The following is a 20,723-nucleotide window of genomic DNA, read 5'->3' on the forward strand; positions in this document are numbered from 1 at the left end:
GATATACCGATCCAAACTTCTCTTAAGTGCTGAAATCAAGCTTGCTTGCACCACTTGCGCTGGCAGCTTGTTCCCCACTCTCATGACCCTCTGAGTGAAGAAGTTTCCCCTCATGTTTCCCTTTAACCTTTCACCCTTAACCCATGATCTCTGGTAGTAGTCCCACCTAACCTCAGTGGAAAAAGCCTGCCTGCATTCACCCTATCTATATCCCTCATAGCTCTATCCAATCCCTTCTCAATCTTCTATGTTCCAAGGAATAAGGTACTAACCTATTCAATCTTTTCTTATAAGTCACGTCCTCCAGTCTTTGCAACATCCTTATAAATTTTCTCTGTACCTAGGTATACAAGGCTATAGACAAAGTGTTAGAAGATGGGTTTAACATGGAAGGTGTGGACAAGATGGGGCAAATAGCCAGTTTCAATGTTGTATGATTCTTCTACCTTCTCCATTTTGTTCCCATTGTTACGGAGCATGTAAACTTTCCAACCTTCTTTTTTATTGCTTCTTTTCACTTTCACCTGTATTGATACTGATTTGGCTTCCTGTCCTTGTAAGACACAATCATGCCTTACATCACCCTCATACCTTGCTTTAATTCAAGGTAACCCCATTTTGACCAAGTGCCGAGTGACTTCACATAATGTTCCAAATGCTCCCTCAAACCCTTACCTAGATTCTAGTTAAATGGCACCTTGTGATGCTATTTTACTGTAATTCATATAAAAAAGTAATTGCATCTGTTTATTACCAATCTGCCAAAAGTCTATAATTAATTACTTCAGTAGTTTTAAGAAACATTATGCAAACTCCAACAAGAAAATATCAATTTAGGAATTTGAGAAGTCACAGCATAATTTGGCTGCTCCTCCACACTTTACCACCCAAATTGGCCACCAACTCCAATGTCTATAAAATGTTCCCTAGTAAAATACATTTATTTTCCAATACAAATGTTTAATTTACCAAGGTATGCAAAAGAGCCCAGAATTTGCCTGTTGTTCAGATTACTAGAGACCATTATAAGGTATAACATACTAGGGCTTTGAGCTATAATGGGATGAGTCCTATTTTCTCATTCCTGCCTTTGTTTTATGCCATGGAAGACCATTTCGAGTATTCTGTGGTTTGATGTTTAATATTCTGTGTGTTATTCACTTGCTTTTTGCTGTTTGCATGATTTGTTGTTGTTTTTTTTTCCAAAGTTCAAAGTACATTTATTTTCAAAGTATGTATGTAGTATTGCTGTGGTGTAGTGGCATCCGTTCCGGACTTCAAAGTGAGTGGTCCTGGGTTCGATTCCGGCCGGCTCCTTGCACGCTTTCCATCCGTGCTGGGTTGAGCATCAAGACCGAAACTCGGCCTCATAAAAAACAGACAGAATGCTAAAGAAACAGCAAGGTTGCCACCTGATGTGCCACAAGGCGCGGAAAAGGACAACGAAACAATGTAGTTAGTATATAACTCTGAGATTCATCCTCCCGCAAGCAATGAAACACCATGGAATCCATTCGAAGGAAACATCAAACACCCAATGCACAGTTTAAGATGGCGCTGGTGAAGCCCAGTGACTACTTACAAACAGCAAATGAATCTTTGAATGACACAAACTAAGGCTCATTGACTCGGGATCGGGGCCAAGTCAATATCCGGACCTGCATGTCGGTTTTTTTGCACTACCTTACTTCCCATTTTTCTATTTTCTATTTATGATTTATAATTTAAATTTTTAATATTTACTATCGATTTGTAATCCAGGGAGTGGGAAGCGCAGAATCAAATATCGCTATGATGATTGTATGTTCTAGTATCAATTGTTTGGTGACAATAAAGTATAAAGTATAAAGTGTAGGCCAGTGCTAACCCAATGGCCTAACTGTGCACATCAACAGGGTCTATATCGCATAACTGTCTAGTCTCAATTGTGTTACCAGAAAGTTGTCTGTGCTAACACTCAGCATCGCCCAGATTGTAATATATATGAACTGAATATACTTCTCTGAAGCACTCTTACTAACCTGTCAGAGGAGGGAAGCACAGGAGCTCATGAGAGCAGCATCCTAAATTAAATTGGCTTCAATGTTTACGAAACATCTTGAGGAAATTCTGGTAATTGTATTTGGCAACTAGTGCTGGGTGCTGCAGAGAATGCCAGCATCTTCTTCCATTTTCAATGGAGAAGAACAGATGTGAGGTAGCAAAGTTTATTTTTTGTTCATTTATATTTACATTTTATATCTTTTTGAAATGCTTTAATACTTTCAGGTTTTCTTGGTAGTTCTGATATTACATCATGTCTGAAATATTTGCGCGTTTCGTTAGTGGGAGGAGCTAAGCCGGCTGAGAGTGTTTCTCATGAGTTTAACTGGTGAGGTTTGTTCCGATGACTCGGTGGATGGGATATAAGCACAGAGGACATTGTTGCCCTGTTGTATCTTCCCATTTCAGATGAAATTGTCATTGTGCATCATTTTGCCCTGAGGTGATCGACACAGCGAAAGAATGGGGACGGCATGGTCAGCACAACGCTTTACAGTTTGGGTGAATTGGGTTCAATTCCTGCCACTGCCTGTAAGGAGTTTGTATGTTTTCCCTCTGACTGCGTGGATTTCCTCTCACAGTCCAAAGACGTACTGGCTGGAAAATTGTTCATTGTAAATTCTCCGGTAATTTGACCAGGATTAAATCAGGGGATTGCTGGGCGGCACAGCTTGAAGGGCCAGAAGGGCCTATTCTGTACAGTGTCTAAATAAATAAATAAATAAATAGATAATCTTCTTCACTCAGAAGAAGTGGAAAGAGCTACCAGTGGAAGTGGTGGGTACAGGTTCGATTCAACATTTAAGAGAAATTTGTGTAGGTACATGGATGGGAAGGGTATGGAAGGCTATGGTACGGGTGCAGGTGGATAGGACTGGGAAAATTAATAGGTTGCCATGGACTAGTTGGGCCAAAGGGCCTGTTTCAGTTCTGCAATATTCTAGGATTCCATGATTCTATTAACTGTTTCTCTTTCCACAGGTGCACCCTGACATGCTGAGTTTTATTTTCCATCATCTTCTGCTCTTGTTTCAGAACTTGTTGAAGGAGCAGTCCTTGGATTCCAATGATGTAATCTTGCAGTCTCGCTGTTTCGTGGCAAGAAAATGCGAAAATGGGATTAAAATTTTCACTACTTCTTAATGTGCATCGGTTTACTTTGGCTGCAAACTCAAAATTTGCATTTGGCTCTATGGCTCAGAACTGACACATTCCTGGGAACTCCCACTGAGCAAGCTAATGAGCATTTTCTGAGATTCACTTTCGCAAGGTGCTTAATAGGACTGATTATCAAACAAAATTTAGGACGCAGAATCCACAGTGAGAATCGGTGAAAAAATTGTATCAGTTTGTCGAATTACTCTAACTTACGGAAGTAATTAAATACTTCTCAACGTTAAGCCATGTAGGATACAGACAGATAAACTCCACGTTGCAGAGGGTAAAAGAGGTTAGGGTATGTGTTTTGCAGAATAGTAATATTTAGTCCTCAAGCAAAGAGCCCATGTTTCCAATCGTCTGTCATTTTACCTAACTGACCAACTCCCATCCCCACCCTACTCAGCCTCCTGAGAATCACAAAAGCAAGTGTCCTCGAAAAAATGTGGTTCCAATGAAGTCTCAGTGACTCGATGTTTAAAGCTTGCCTCCTCTACAGATGCTGCCTCTCCTGCTGAGAATTTCAGACATCTGCTTCACAGAGTCAGAATCACTTTGCTGCCAGAATGTGAAACAGACCAGAATTGATTGTGGTTCGGTGCCAAGCATAAAACAAAGGACAGCACCATAACAGACAACACAATAGGAACCAACAATTTACAAGACAACAGCCCAAACATCCATGAGCAATCTACAATTAGCGGGAATTTTCACACACACAAACATCAATAATCAAACTTCAATAAATGTGAACCTATGAACAGACTCAATAGTTATCAGCAGAACACGGAGAGCAGGACAGACCATTTAATGGATATTGTGCGGGGACAGTCAGGGTATCACACCTGAGTGAATTTTGTTGAGAAGCTGGATATCTACAGGAAAGGAGATGACGTGTAGTCCCAGTGCTGATAGACTTGTAGCTAGAGTGGCTGGAGTTAGCAGTAATTTTTTCAGGCAATACACACAAAATGCTGGAGGAACTCAGCAGGCCTGACAGCATCTATGGAAAAAAACACTGTCTGGCCTGCTGAGTTCCTCCAGTATTTCGTGTGTGTGTTACTTGGATTTCCAGCGTCTGCAGATTTTCTCTTGTTAGTAATTCTTTTAGCTCTTTTTTCGCTCTGATGAAGAACAGGTCTTTTAATATCTTTAGGGGCGGTACAGTAGCGTAGTGGTGAGCTCAACACTTTACAGTACCAGCAACCCAGGTTCAAATCTCGCCACTGCCTTAAGGAGCTTGTATGTTCTCCCCACGACTGCATGGGTTTCCTCCAGGTGCTCCGGTTTCCTCCCACAGTCCAAAGACGTCCCAGTTGATAGGTTAATCGGTCATTGTAAATTGTCCATGATTAGGCTAGATTTAAATCAGGGCTATTCCTCACTGTATCTCTATGAATAATATTGATAACTGACAGCCTGATGGGACCACTGCTGCAACCTGGACTTGGAGAAGGAGGAGGCGGCGGGAAACCAAATGGTGACAGAGGCGGTCGCAACCCTCTCAGTGATGGCTGAGTAAAAATTTATCAGGGTGCACCCTGAGATGTAACAAGCCCTCTTATTTTTGCTACCCAAGTCTGTAAGTGCTGCATGCTAGCCACTTTCTCCCTCCCTTTCATTGAAGGCTTTCAAGTATCTGATGGGAAGACGGTGAGAAAATATGGACAAGGGGAAAAATGTGCACTTGATGGTCAGCCTGATCTTGGAAGGACGTGGGTTATGACCAAAGGACAATTGGCTGGAGTCACTTAGCACTTTAGTGGAAGGACATTTATTAGGTATCTCAAAAATCAAACTTACAAAATATAGTGAAAACTGCCAATATTTACAAAAAGATGTCTACCAGAAAACAGAATAACAGCTCCATACTTTGTCCAGTGTGAACTCCTGACAGCCCCAATCTCTCTCTCTCACTGAAAGCAATTCCCGTTTACTGGACACCAGGACATCCCATCTTTAATTACTCACACAGTTAACTTACAGCAACACATGAACTAGAATATGATGCACCACACAACATAGTTACAATCATATTACAAAATAAACAGAAATATACATTAAACACAGTACACAAACAATATATACACACTTACACATCCCCATTACTAAAGAAATGGAACATTTTGCCATGTAAGGTGGGAAAGGCACCATAAAGGCAACCCTTTAGGATCCATTATGAGAATACATGGGGGAAGACATTGAGATGCACACACTCAGTGCAACGACAGCAGAATGACAAGACAATGCTTGTGTGTGTGTGTGTGTGTGTGTTCGTTCAAAGTACATTTATTATCTGAGTATGTATACATTATACAATCTTCAGATTCATCTTCCATCAGAGAGCCACAAAACAAAGAAACCCTAGAAAACCCCTATAAAAGAAGACCGCTGAACACCAATGGTGCAGAAACAAAAATCAACAAATCAGGGAAATAATAAGGGCGAACAAACAGCATTTTGAACTGAAGTGCACAAAGAGAGTCCCAGACTCATAGCTCAGCGCAGAGCTGAGCAAACATTGCAGAACGGAGAGCTGAACCCCTTGCCTCGCGCACCGACACCCTGACCTTTCCAATCTGGCCCTGCGCCTAATCGCCGTCTGAACACTGGGTTCTGTCCCCTCGATACGCTCTGCTGCCTGGACTTCTCCACCTCGATTCGGCCTGGGCCCACCCTTTCCGATTCAGCCCAGCGCTTAAATCTTCATCTAAACATCTGGGGGGGGCGGGGGGTGTAAAGAGTGTGTTTACCTTGTAAACTCCATCACAGACTGAAGGGCTTACTTCAGTATTGCATCCATGATTTCATGAGTTAAAGTACTTCCAACATGACTGCTTTACCATTATTTTATAAACAGTGGGCTGGCTGGATGAGATGATAAATTACGGTGAGCGTTACTGTTTCTAACACCCGCTCGCTGGAGAAGCTCTATCATGCTTGATACGCTGTGCCAATAGGAAACAAACAGACAAGAGACTAAAAGCAAACAATCTTAACTATTTAATAGGCCCACTGGGGTATATCAGAATAGAACCTTAGGCCCAGTCACTGCAATGGATCTCCCATTCTAATCTGTGTAATCATAAATCATGAAAGGACAGTTTCCAACAGGTCAAATTAAGATAAAATGCCTTTAATTATCAAAGCAACAGCTACTTGTCCCATCACAAGCTGTATTTCATCCCTGAAGAGAGTCTGAGCAAGCCACTGACGAGATGCGTTCATTGTGCTGCCGTGACACCAGGCAACCTTCAACTGGCTTCCTTTCCAGGCATGGAGAGGAAGGTGGCTTCCTCTCAACTGCCACTCAACTATTCCAAGAAAGGGAATTGTAAACAGTGGCTGGGGGAAGGGCCCCAATCAAGAACAAATGCTCTCCGCCTCCCACCTCACTCCCTGGCTTAAGGCCTGCCGATTAGGCCAATTATCATTACTTAATGACTTTTCAATACCAGAACAAAAAAAATCTAGTAGAACCACAAAAGACTCAAGGAACAACTGTCTGGATTTAAGATTCTATTACGGAACCAAACCTGAAACTGGAGTCCCGTCTTAAGTAAGCATCATTCAAGGGCTGGGATATGTGAGAAAGTTCAGATTGCACAAATGTTCAGAGGAAAAGCCTTTTGTCTCTGTGGTATTCGGCCTCCACTCTCAGTGCCCCTGGCGTGGTTTTTTTTGGCAGCCTTATGCTGAGGGTGCGTGCGTGTGTTTTTTTTAATAAACTATTGATTAGATTTGTTTGCTTGGCTGGCTGGAGACTCATTAACAAACAGCTGAGAAGTCGCTTTTTCAGGATTTTAATCCCCCCAAATCTTTAGCCTCTGAAAAGGCTATTGGGCTGCCCTCCCACTGTTTGAGCTCGACCCTGGCACCTGGGTCACCATTCACCACCCCCGATGACGGCTCAGAGATATTCGCACACAACACAACTTAACTCTAATCTGTGGATTCAGAGGCTACGCAAGGCACAACTGCATCATTAACCTCTGGTAACCTGTAGTCAGGAGCAGTCCAGTAAAGGTTTCATCTGCTTATCGTAACAGCATTCTGGTCTTGCGGGGTTTTTAACAGAGCCAGGCCCTCACATCAGTGTTGATCATACAAACTTTTACACCAAGTTTCAGCAGCAAATACAGAGGATCGAGCAGTCAAAGAGGCAGCTTTTAAAGTATGTCTCAGAGTATAAAGAATGGGGCAACATTGTGGCGCAGTGGTTAGCACAGCGCTTTACAGTACAGATGACCCAGGGTCAATTCCCACTGCGGCCTATGAGGAGTTTGTACATTCTCCCCATGACCACGTGGGTTTCCCCCAGGTGCTCCAGGTTCCTCCCACGGTACAAAGACTTACCGTTTGGTAGGTTAATTGGTCATTGGGCTAGGATTAAATTGGGGGATTGTTGGGCAGCGTGGCTCAAAGAGGTGGAAGGGCTTGTTCCACACAGCATCTCAATAAAAGAAAATAAATAAATAAGGATTAAGGGTCTCATAGCTTAAGGAGAGGTATCCAGACTTTGGTGATTTGGCAGTGAAAAACATAGCCACAGTGGTGGAGCAACTAACCTGAATATAGACAAGAGTCCAGAATTTAATTTGGTCGCTATCAGGGGCTTGCATGGGGAGGTGGGGGAGCAAATAAGGTCATGACCCTGCCCAGTAATCACTAAGCACATAAGTATGTGTAATATTTGCCCAAAAGAGCCGCTTTCTGTACTCACTTCTCTTGGAAGTTACAGAGTTAAACGGCGTCTAGGGAGGGAACAAAAACATTTGCTATTTGCTTGGAGTGGTGGGTGAAATGGAAGAGGATCACAACCTGCCCATCAAAGTCAGATTTAATATCACTGGCATATGTCATGAAATTTGTTAACTTTGCAGCAGCAGTACAATGCAGTACATGATAATAGAGAGAAAAAACTGTGAATTACAGTAAGTATATATATTAAATAGTTAAATTAAATAAGTAGTGCAAAAAAATAGAAATAAAAATGTAGTTAAGTAGTGTTCATGGGTTCAATCTCCGTTCAGAAATCGGATGGCAGAGGGGAAGAAGCTGTTCCTGAATCATTGAGTGTGTGCCTTCAGGCTCCTGTACATCCTTCCTGACGGTAGCAATCAGAACAAGGCACGTCCAGGGTGATGGGGGTCCTTAATGATGGATGCTGCCTTTCTGAGGCACCACTCATAGAAACAGAAAACCTACAGCACAATACAAGCCCTTCAGCCCACAATGCTGTGACAAACATGTACTTACTTTAGAAATTACCTCGGGTTACCCATAGCCCTCTATTTTTCTAAGCTCCATGTACCTATCCAGGAGTCTCTTAAAAGGCCCTATTGTATCTACCTCCACCACCATCACCAGCAGCCCATTCCACATACTCATCACTCTCTGTATAAAAAACTTACCCCTGACATCTCCTCTGTGCCTACTTCAAAGCACCTTAAAACTGTGCACCCTCGTGTTAGCCATTTCAGCCCTGGGAAAAAGCCTCTGACTACCCACAAAATCAATCCCTCTCATCATCTTATACACCTCTATCAGGTCACCTCTCAACCTCCGTCGTTCCAAGGAGAAAAGACCAAATTCACTCAACTTATTCTCATAAGGCATGCTCCCCAATCCAGGCAACGTCTTTGTAAAACTCCCCTGCACCCTTTCTATAGTTTCCACATCCTTCCTGTAGTGAGGTGAACTGAGCACAGTACTCCAAGTGGGGTCTGACCAGGATCCTATAAAGCTGTAACATTACCTCTCGGCTCTTAAATTCAACCCTACAGTTGATGAAGGCCAATGCACTGTATGCCTTCTTATCCACACAGTCAACCTGCACAGCAGCTTTGAGTGTCCTATGAATTTCGGACCCCAAGATCCCTCTGATCCTCCACACTACCAAGAGTCTTACCATTAATACTATATTGTGCCTTCACATGTGACCTACCAAAATGAATCACCTCACACTTATCTGGGTTGAACTCCATCTGCCATTTCTCAGCCCAGTTTTGCATCCTATCAATGTCCCACTGTAACCTCTGACAGCCCTCCACACTGTCCACAATACCCCCAACTTTTGTGTCATCAGCAAATTTACTAACCCATCCCTCCACTTCCCCATCCAGGTCATTTATAAAAATCATGAGGAGAAGGGGTCCCAGAACAGATCCCTGAGGCACACCACTGGTCACAGACCCCCATGCAGAATATGACCTGTCTTTGCCTTCTGTGAGCAAGCCAATTCTGGATCCACAAAGCAAAGTTTCCTTGGATCTCATGTCTCCTTACTTTCTCAATAAGCCTGCTATGGGGTACCTTATCAAATGCCTTGCTGAAATCCATATACACTACATCTACTGCTCTACTTTCATCAATGTGTTTAGTCACATCCTCAAAAATTCCAATCAGACTCGTAAGGCATGACCTGCCTTTGACAAAGCTATGCTGACTATTCCTAATCATATCATGCCTCTCCAAATGTTCATAAATCCTGCCTCTCAGGATCTTCTTCATCAACTTACCAACCACTGAAGTAAGACTCACTGGTTTATAATTTGCTGGGCTATCTCTACTCGCTTTCTTGAATAAGGGAACAAGATCTGCAACCCTCCAATCCTCTTGAACCTCTCCTGTCCCCATTGATGATGCAAAGATCATTGCCAGAGGCTCAGCAATCTCCTCCCTTGCCTCCCACAGTAGCCTAGGGTATATCTCATCCATTCCCAGTGACTTATCCAATTTGATGCTTTCCAAAAGCTCCAGCACATCCTCTTTCTTAATGTCTATATGCTCAAGCTTTTCAGTCCGCTGTAAGTCATCCCTACAATCACAAGATCCTTGTCCATAGTGAATACTGAAGCAAAGTATTCATTAAGTATCTCCACTCTCTCCTCATACATACTTTTCCACTGTCAAGCTTGATTGGTCCTATTCTCTTACATCTTATCCTATTGCCCTTCACATAGTTGTAGAATGCCTTGGGGTTTTCCTTAATCCTGCTCACCAAGGCCTTCTCATTTCTCCTTCTGGCTCTCCTGATTTCATTCTTAAGCTCCTTCTTGCTAGCCTTATCATTTTCTAGATCTCTATCATTACCTAGTTTTTTGAACCTTCTGTAAGCTTTTCTTTTCTTCTTGACTAGATTTTCAACTCCTTGAAAATGTCCTGGATACTTCAGAGGCTGGTGCTCATGATGGAACTAACTGAGCTCATAACTTCCAGCAGTTTATTTCAAACCTGTGCAGTGCGTCCACCACGCCCCATGCCAGATAGAATGCTCTCCACAGTACATCCATAGAAATTTGCAAGTGTTCTTGGTGATGTACCAAATGTTCTCAAACTCCTAATGAAATATAGCCACTGCCGTGCCTTCTTTATGACTGCATTGATATGTTGGGTCCAGGTTCAGGGTTGCTCGGCTCGCTGTCGTCTAGGGAAACAGCCCTCGGCCCAGCCAAACTGGGTAATTAGTTTGTGTGGATGCTGTGTGAGGTACCCCACCCCGCCCAAATAACAGACAATACACCAGATACGATTAAGTGATTTACAGTTTATAGATATTACTGGAACTATATAATTAATAGAGAATAAAATATAAAAGGAAAATAAAAGGCGCCACACTTATCAAAGTTCAATCTCTTCGTGCACAAACAGTTGGAACTCAGGACCCTTCTTCTTCACCCTGAGACCCTTCGGACCACCTCGACCGGCCGCCTGGGGCCAACAACGGTAGTCAACCAGACGCTCCACACGAGTCCGTCTTCGTCTCCTCTCCTTGCCGAACGCCCTCTTCAGGGTCCGACCTTATTAGCGGACTCACAGCACCTGGTCCATCCTCTGTCTTTCTCTCCCGCCTTCTGCCCCAAAACTCCGCGCATACAGTATCTTCAAATACACCAAAGTCATAACAACTATCCCAATTGGTTCGTAACATCTTCATATCACCGCCTAACCCAAAACAAGCTGCTAGCGCAAAGCTTTCTCAGCATTTAACATAACAAAGAAGCATTCCCAAGTATAACATAACACAGAAGCCATTTTAATTAGCCTACACAGTAACATAAAGACGGAACCCCTTACATCTAATTTCCAGAAACAAATTGCTGTCCAGTTTTTCCCTCTCCACTCTCCGTACATCAGTGAATGTTGAACCCCCCCCACACTCCCTCGCAGACCATCAGCACCTGATGAACATCCACACATCATATCTCTCCATCTTTGTACATATATAAACGTTACTTTCCCTTGATTCTGCAGTCTTCCAGCTCTTGACTGCTTCAATGTCATTCTGGGGTACTGCATTTAACCCCTAAAATCATTTGAATGCTCTGGGAGATTTAGTCACACATTCACAAGCCTGGAGGATGGAAACACGTGGGTGACGTGATTGAATCAGGAATGGACCACTGAAGCTACGGCATAAGTTTCACCCCATCATCTCAGCTGAAGAATTTAGAGATGGAATAACTTGGTATAAAAACAAAGGCTATATCATTAACAATAGCGATTCTGTAGATGTTGGAATTCATGGGTAACACACACGAAATGCTGAAAAAAGAACAGTCAATGTTTTGGGCTGAGAAACAGTCCAATGATTGATGCTGAGTAACACGCACACAAAATACTGGAGAAACGAGGCAAGACAGGCAGCGACCCTAAAGGGGAACAGAGAATCGACATTTCAGGCTGAGGTCCTTCATCAGGTCTAGTCAAGCGTCTCAGCCCGGACCGACGGCTGCTTATTCCCCTCCATAGATGCTGCCTGACTTGCTGAGCTCCTTCAGCATTCTGTGTGTGTTGCTCTCAATTTCCAGCATCTGCAGAATCTCTTGTATTTCTGACTTGCTGAGTTCCTCCAGCATTTTGCGAGTGTAGCCTACGTCATCAGCACCATGAAAGCCATCTGTCTTTCAGAGAAGGAAATCTGCCGACCTTAAGTTGCCTGGCCTTTATGGAGTCCACTTTAATTCTTCACTGCTTCCTCTGGTCAAGGGCATTTAAGGATGGATGATAAATGCTGTCGTTGCCAGTGACATCCGCGCCCTGTGATAAGTGAAAGGGAAAGCAGGCTTGTGTTTGACCGATGCTGGACGAAGCAGTAGGACATCACTGCGCCTGGCTTGGAGCAGGAGTTTACACTCCAATCTCCTGCAGGTCCCAACAATGGTGAGGCTCACCATGTTCAGCAGATCCTCACAGTCCTGTGCTTCCCCAGAGTCCCCCGAGTGCCATTAGTTTTATGAGAGAGCGTTGCCTTCACTTATTGATACACTCGGGAGTCTGCTGGCTGTGGCCAGCAAAACATATTTTCTTTGTTAAGGCTGAACAAAAACAAAAGAGAGAAAAGAAAGGATGCATACTTCCCCCCCTCCCCCCACCAGTGCCAGGAGAACAGACAGCAGCGCTCTCTCTGAAATTGGATTCTCCCAAAACTATTCTCTGAAGCGACATTGACACTTTCTTTACCGAGGTGCTGTTTAGGAATAAAGAAGATGGAAGCTGGAAAAGGGAAAACAAAGGGGAAAAAGTATAAATATAAGGCCTCGAGTGTTTGCGTCATTGAAATCTGATTACAAGCATTTTACAAACTCAGACTGATCTTGTGGTTAAGAACAGCCAGAGAATGGAATCCGAAGGAGAACAACACATACAAACTACGAGGGGTGATTGATAAGTTTGTGGCCTAAGGTAGAAGGAGTCAATTCTAGAAAACTTGGCTCATTTATTTTTCAACATAGTCCCCTCCTACATTTACACACTTAGTCCAGCGGTCGTGGAGCACACGGATCCCTTCTTTGTAGAAGTGGTCCACAGCACGGATGATTGATAAGTTCGTGGCCTAAAGTAGGAGATGAGTTATTAACTTCAAACTTTCTGCATAATCACTCAGAGTTGGCCTGCACGTGCATGTAATGAGAGCTGTATATCTCCTCTCCTTCGACCTTAGGCCACGAACTTACCAACCACCCATGCTGTGGACCATTTTCTGGAGGTCCAAGACACCAACTTCCACAAAGAATGCAGTTTACTGAAGACTTAAATTTCACATGTGGAGATCTGATGGGGGCCTGCAGTCAACAAACCACACAGTGCTAAATTGAACTGAACTGAACTACACTGAACGTTCCTAGACTGCTCCGAGGACCCTGTGGTTTGATGTTTAATATTATGTGCGTTATTCACTCGTTTTTTTTGCTGTTTGCATAATTTGTTCTGTTCATTTTATGTGATGGGTGTTTGACGGATTCCACTGCGTTTCTTTGTTTCGTGGCTCTCTGCGGGGAGACGAATCTCAGATACTGCATATGTACTTTGATAATGCATGTACCTTACATCTTGTACAAGCCAGATTTCCACATCATACACGTGAAGCTTTTTTTACCTCCAGAATCTCCATTTGTATTTTGCCACACAAATCCTCAGGACATCCTAAAATGCCTTGGACCTCAACGCAGGCAAACATGGTGGCCATTTTCCACACAGCAAGATCCCACATATGATTGAAGTGAGGTAAGCAACCTGTTTTCATTATTGTTGGTCGGGGGATGAATATATTCCAAACCAACAAGAGAACGGTTCAGGCCTTGGGGAGGCTTCACCTCCACTTGACGTGCTCTTACTTGACATCCCACAGCACACCAACAGTGCAGCGTTTCCTGGGCTCAGAGTCTGCCTGGATTATTGGGCGAGGCAATTGAACTCCAGGTTTTCCAAGTGAATTTACAGTTCAGGAAGTTTCAAGCCTTTGCAACCAGATGTCAAACAGACAAAGTCACGTGGTGTTACAGATGACACAATATGGCAAACCAACTCAGAGCTCTGCACATGGAATGGGAAACATTTTGGCAAAACTGACAGCAATCAGCTCCGATTACATTAAGTTAAAAGAAACAATACAGAGTGATATCCACTGACTGTTTAAACCAAACAAAATGGTTTGTCCCCCCTCAATGCTTACATGCCTGTGACGCTGCCGCAAGGAATTTTTTTTATTGTACTTGTACCTCGCTGCAGCTCTGCTTAGGAGTTTCGGGAGACTTGATGTGTCACCAAGGACTCTAGCAAATTTGTATTGACATACAGTGGCGGGCATTCTGAATGGTTGCATCACAGCCTGGCACGGACACTCCAATGCACAGGATTGCAAGAGAGGGAAGTCGACTCAGTCAGAACCCTCCCCACTATCGGAGACATCTCAACGAGGCAGTGCCTCAAAAGGCAGCATCCATTACTGAGAGCTCTCTTCAGAAAGGCAGCATCCGTCTTTAAGGACCCCCATCACCCAGGACATGCCCTCTTCTTATTACCACCATCAGAGAGGAGGTACAGGATCCTGAAGACACACACACTTAACATCACGGGAACAGCTTCTTCCCCTCCACTGTCAGATTTCTGAATGGACAATGAACCAAACCATGAACACTACCTCACTATGTTTGCTCTCTTTTTGCACTAATTTAATTTATGTATATTTATATCTATCTTAATGCAATTGTATTTGTTATGTAGTGCTGCCGCAGAACATCAGATTTCATGGCAGTGTCAGTGATATTAAGGATGATTCTGGTTCAGATCTGGGACCTGCTATCTTCTCGATGGGGCAGGAGGCACAGAAGCCTCAATCGCCATACAGAACAGATGAGAAACAGTTTTTATCCCCTCCACCGTCAGATTTCTAAATGGTCCATGAGCCATGAACACTACCTCATTATTCCTATTTTTGCACTGTTTACTTATTGTGTCATTCACAGGAATTTTTTAATGTCTTTTAACTAAACTACTGCTACAAAATAATAAATTTCCCACGATAACATATCTGATACTGATTCTAGTTATGGTTACGACGATAAACTTGACTTCACTCGACTCGGTGTGCATTAAGCCAATCAAGCTCATTTGCTCCCATTTCAGATTAGATAGTGCCAAGAGATACAACTGGCTACTTTTCCCAGCTGAAGAAGATATATAAAAAAAACATCAGCCAGTAATTCTCCTCCATTTTCTGATTAATAACCATTGTGAGCATAGCACAGGGTCAGGACAGATCCAACATAAGCAATGCTCCACTGATCCGAATCATTCTGGCTGTCCACATGTGTGAGAAAAAGAAAGCAATTACAAAGATTTGTATTTTATTTCCAAAAGAACAGCAACTCAACCAAGGTAACTGGGTACAAGTGAAAACATCAGACTGCAATCAAAGTGGATCGGTTTAAGCACCGTGCCAAAGGCCGAATCGAGGCAGCGAGGTCCGGGCGCCGGAGCACACTGATTTGTCTGATCTCGATGTTCGGACGCAGACTTAAGCACCATGCCGAACTGGAAAGGTCAGTTACAAGCCGAAGCTAGGTGACAAGGTCTGGGCACCAAAGTGTACGGAACTGACTCGATTTGATACTTGGACGGAGACCGAAGCGAAGGGCCGTGTCGGAAAGGTCAGTTACAAGCCGAGTCAGACCATATAAAGGCAATTGAACCCGATGTCTGGACCACAAACGAGAGAAAATCTGCAGATGCTGGAAGTCCGAGCAACATACACAAAATGCTGAAGAAACTCAGCCGGCCCGGCTATGGAAAACAAGTGCGGTAGACGTTTCGGGCCGAAACCCTTCGCAGGACTGGAGGAAAAAAGCTGACGAGTAAACTTAAAAGGTGGGGGGAGGGGAGACAGAAACACTAGGTGATGGGTGAAACATGGAGGGGGAGGGATGAAGTAAAGAGCTGGGAAGTTGATTGGTGAGATGAGGTGAGAGAGGGAAAAGGGATTGGGAAATGGAGAAGGGTGGGGGAGGTGGCCAGAAGTTTGAGAAATCGATGTTGGTACCATCAGGTTGGAGGCTACCCAATTGGAATATAAGGTCTTGTTCCTCCAACCTAAGTGTGGCCTCGTCACGACAGTGGAGGAAGACGTGGATGGACATATCAGAATGGGAATGGGAAGTGGAATTAAAATGGGTGGCTACTGGGAGATCCCACTTCTTCTGACGGATGGAGCATAGATTGCTCGGCAATCTCCAATGCTCGGATGTCAATAGTTTTCTCCAACACTTGGATGTCAATTTAGGTGCCGAACCAGATTGAAAAGGTCAGGGTATCGAGGCCCAAGGCGAGGGATGGGCCGGTTCAGTTCACTGCTCCCCAAGTTGGCTCTAGGCTGAACCACGGGACTCTGTTTGCGGATTTCAGTTCAGAATGCTATTTGCTTCCGGTTATTGCCTGCACGATATGTTTTTTCACTCTGCACATTGGGTGTTCAACGGTCTTTTTTAGATTTCTTTGTTCTATGGCTGCCTGTTGGGAGACGAACCTCAATGTTGTATAATGTTGTATACTTCAATAATAAATGAAATGCTGTAGGAACCCAGCACTGAAATCCAAGGCAGAAGTAACAAACCCAGAGGACTGATGAGATGAGAGATTGGCTTTATTTGCCTCATGTACATCAATACATACAGTAAAACACAACATTTGCGTCAATCACCAACACAGTCTTGAGGATGTGCTGGGGGCAGCCGGCAAGCGTTGCCATGCTTCCAACACCAACATAGCATGCCCACAAACATAGAAACATAGAAACATAGAAAATAGGTGCAGAAGTAGGCCATTTGGCCCTTCGAGCCTGCACCGCCATTCAGTATGATCATGGCTGATCATCCAACTCAGAACCCTGCACCTGCCTTCTCTCCATACCCCCTGATCCCTTTAGCCACAAGGGCCATATCTAACTCCCTCTTAAATATAGCCAGTGAACTGGCCTCAACTGTTTCCTGTGGCAGAGAATTCCACAGATTCACCACTCTCTGTGTGAAGAAGTTTTTCTCATCTCGGTCCTAAAAGGCTTCCCCTTTATTCTTAAACTGTGACCCCTCGTTCTGGACTTCCCCAACATCAGGAACAATCTTCCTGCATCTAGCCTGTCCAATTCCCCCTCAATTTTCTAAATTCCAGCGAGTATAAGCCTAGTCGATCCAGTCTTTCATCATATGGAAGCCCTGCCATCCCAGGAATCTATCTGGTGAACCTTCTTTGTACTCCCTCTATGGCAAGAATGTCTTTCCTCAGATTGGGGGACCAAAACTGCACACAGTACTCCAGGTGTGGTCTCACCAAGGCCTTGTACAATTGCAGTAGTACCTCCCTGCTCCTGTACTCGAATCCTCTTGCTATGAATGCCAGCATACCATTCGCCTTTTTCACAGCAAGACATTCGGCAGACACTGAACATCCTTAGCAACTCACAAAAAGCTGGAGGAACTCAGAAGTCAGGCAGCGTCTATAGAAGGGAATAAACGCTTGATGGACCCTTTATCATCATAGCATGCCCACAACTTGCCAAACCTTACTGACCTATATTTCTGATATTTCTATACCACCTTCCTCAGGAAGGTCTATCAAACCCTGGTGGACAAAGCAAACGCTTCAAAGATCGCATCAAAATCTGCCTGAAGAAATTCCACATTATATCTAAAAACTGGGAAGACATTGCCCGCAATTTGTACTCCTGCAGAACATCTATTCAAGAGGGAACTCTGCTGGAACAACCTCCACTGACCCCAGCCACCACTCACTCTTGCCCACACTGCTCCAGAACACGAGCATCCCGGATCAGCCTCTACATCCATCCTAAGACCCACCAATAAACAACCCCTGAGAAGAACATCATACTTGACTTGAGTGATTGCATACTATATCTACTACCTCCCCTTCCTCACCGGTCCTGATGAAGGGACTCAGCCCGAAACATGGTAGGTTTGTTTTCCTCCACGGATGCAGCCTGGCCTGCTTGAGTTCAACCAGCATTTGGTGCGTGTTGCTCTGGGTTTCCAGCATCCGCAGAATCTCTTGTGTTTGGAGTTGTTTCTATGTCAATTCAAGTCATAAACTGAGGGAGTTATGATCTTGCTGTGACTCATCACTGGCTGGGTCAAGGCTTCCAGTTTTTTTTGCCCACATCTGTCGAGCTCCCTCCCTGTGGACGAATGGACCACGCTGTTCGAACAATGGCTCCTCACACACAAAAGGCAAGTTTGCCCAGCAAGGTTTCAGGTGCACACACTGAATAGGGCAGGCTGCCAGCGGGTTTTTGAAGCCGGTAAAGTGGAGATCTGTGTATTAACGTTACTAAGGAGAAGGCAGAACTTTCATCCGGGCTGAGGGTGGACCTTGGACACGCAGCAAACAAAAGGAGGCCCACACAGCCAAAATGCTTCCGAAAACTAAACTTGTGCATTTATATAGTCACTTTCACTCAACTTCCACGGCATCACAGTGCGGGCCTTTCAAATTGTGGTCTATGCAGGTAAAGTGTGCAGAGTAAGATCCCTGATAAAAGACCATAGATCATAAGACTGTAAGACATAGGAGCAGAATTAGGTAATTCCAACCATCAAGTCTGCTCCACCATTCTATAATGGCTGATTTATTTTCCCCCTCAACCCTGATCTCCTGCCTTCTCTCTGTAACCTTCAACCAGCACCCTCCACTTTAAATATACCCAATGATGTGGCCTGAACAGTCCGTCGCAATAAATTCCACAGATTCACCACCCTCTAGCTAAAGAAGTTTCTCCTCATCTCTGCTCGAAAGGGAGTCCTTCTATTCTGAGGCCCCTGGTCTTAGGCTCTCCCACGATAGACCAGAATACAGAACACAGAACACAGAACAGTACAGGCCCTTCGGCCCGCAATGTTGTGCCGACCCTTATGTTTCTCATAACGCTTACAAGCCAGTTTGCTCCCACCTCAACCAAAATGCTGCTGGGGCTGCCTTCCCAGGGCACTGGGTGTTGTAATGTGAGCATTATAAAAATAAGTTAATACTAATTAGGATAATGGTAATATAGCAATACTCCCGCTAGGGGAAGCTGTTTGTAAAGAGAGGGCTGGTTCCGGGGTTGAGGGTGTTTTACTTCCGTTTCTCTCCAGTGTGCATGTGTGTAGCTTCTCAGCCATGCAGTACGTCTCAGTGAAAGCCTCTGTATGTAAATATTGGTTTTGCCGTCCCAGATAAAGTTTTTTTCCGGCATGAAGTTGTGGAATGGTCCTTTTTCAAAGTAGAAGTTATTACACTGGGAATAATACCCCCCCTGCCCCCACCCTACCCCACCTCTCGTCCTCAAAGTAGTGGCATGTGATCTGTAACATTCCTCCTAAAAAGGGAGAAACACGACAACTCCAAAGATGCAGCGCACCTTCAGCACGGAACCAGCGAGTCTTAAAAAGAACGTAAACCGACATTTTTATGGGGGAGCAGTGTTTAAAATCATTGCTAGTGAAAACCTTGCAGGAGGTAGGAAGCCACGGTGGCGTAGTGGCTTAGCACAACGCTTCACAGTACAGGCGACTGGGGTTCAGTTCCTGTAAGGAGTTCTCCCTGTGACCGCTTGGGTTTTACTCCCGCAGATAGTAGGTTAATTGGTCAATGTAAATTGCCCCGTGATTAAACTGTAAGTTGCTGGGAGGCCTGTCTCCAAGGGCCAGAAGGGCCTATTCCACAGTGTATCTCAATAAAAAATAAATAAACAAGCCTTAGGTCCCACACCATCAGATTCAGGAACAATTATTACCCACAACCATCAGGCTGTCAAACCAGCATAGAGAAATTCACAATCCTCACAACTGAACCAGTTCAAAAACCTATGGACTCACTTTCAAGGTTTCTACAATTTATGTTCTCAGTATTATTTATTTTTTTAAAATGCATTATTTGCACATTAGATGTTTATCCTTTTTTGTTATGCATAATTACACATAAATTCAATTGTATTTCATTACTTGCCTGTCAGAAAGTGAAACTCAGTGTAGTAGATGGTAACATATATATACTTTGATAATAAATTTACTTTGAACTTCTGCGTCGACTCTGCAGTATAACTCACTGCCGAGTTTCTTTTTAGGCACAATCAGTAACAATGTAAATGCAAGGATTATTATTCTAAATGTGAGCCCTGAATTTGCAGGATTTTCATTGGTTTTGTGTAACAAGCCTCCTAATACAAAAGCGGGCTATGTCCTTGCTGTTGCCCTTACAGCACGAGTGAATGCTGGATTGACAATGATTCCATACACAATATGGTCTGAAACAGAAACCTCATCGCAATTTAACCTGATCCCAGCTTTCCCAAAGAAAGTGCACCATTCCATTGAGGAATGTTATTCAGTAGTCACCAGTGCCCTCCCCTCTACCGCCTCCGTCTCATTCTCAGGGTCCCAATTGGTTCCCTCAGTGAATTCAGGTGACACTGCACAGATCATTGTGATTGATGTCCCCGGGGGGAGGGGGTCGCAGGTAAATCCCTCCCCACCACTGAGAACATCTACACAAAGTGTTGTCGCGGGAAATCAGCATCCATCATAGGGGAACCCCCACCACCTCGGACATGTTTTCTTCTCGCCTCTGCCATCAGGAAGAAGGCACAGGAGTCTCAGGACTCACACCACCAGTTTCAGGAACAGTTACTACCCCTCAACCATCAGGCTCCTGAACACAAGGGATAACTTCACTCAATCTCACTTGCACCATCA

The 20,723-nt window shown here is 44.1% G+C and overlaps 1 protein-coding gene across 2 annotated transcripts in view; it reads right to left on the minus strand.

The window, feature by feature from the left end:
* The window catches only part of mn1b (meningioma 1b), a 180,180-nt gene that overhangs the window by 118,183 nt on the left and 41,274 nt on the right, over positions 1-20,723 (minus strand). The window lies entirely within an intron of this gene.

This window comes from Mobula birostris, chromosome 31 (assembly GCF_030028105.1).
Source record: "Mobula birostris isolate sMobBir1 chromosome 31, sMobBir1.hap1, whole genome shotgun sequence".
Lineage (NCBI taxonomy): Eukaryota > Metazoa > Chordata > Chondrichthyes > Myliobatiformes > Myliobatidae > Mobula > Mobula birostris.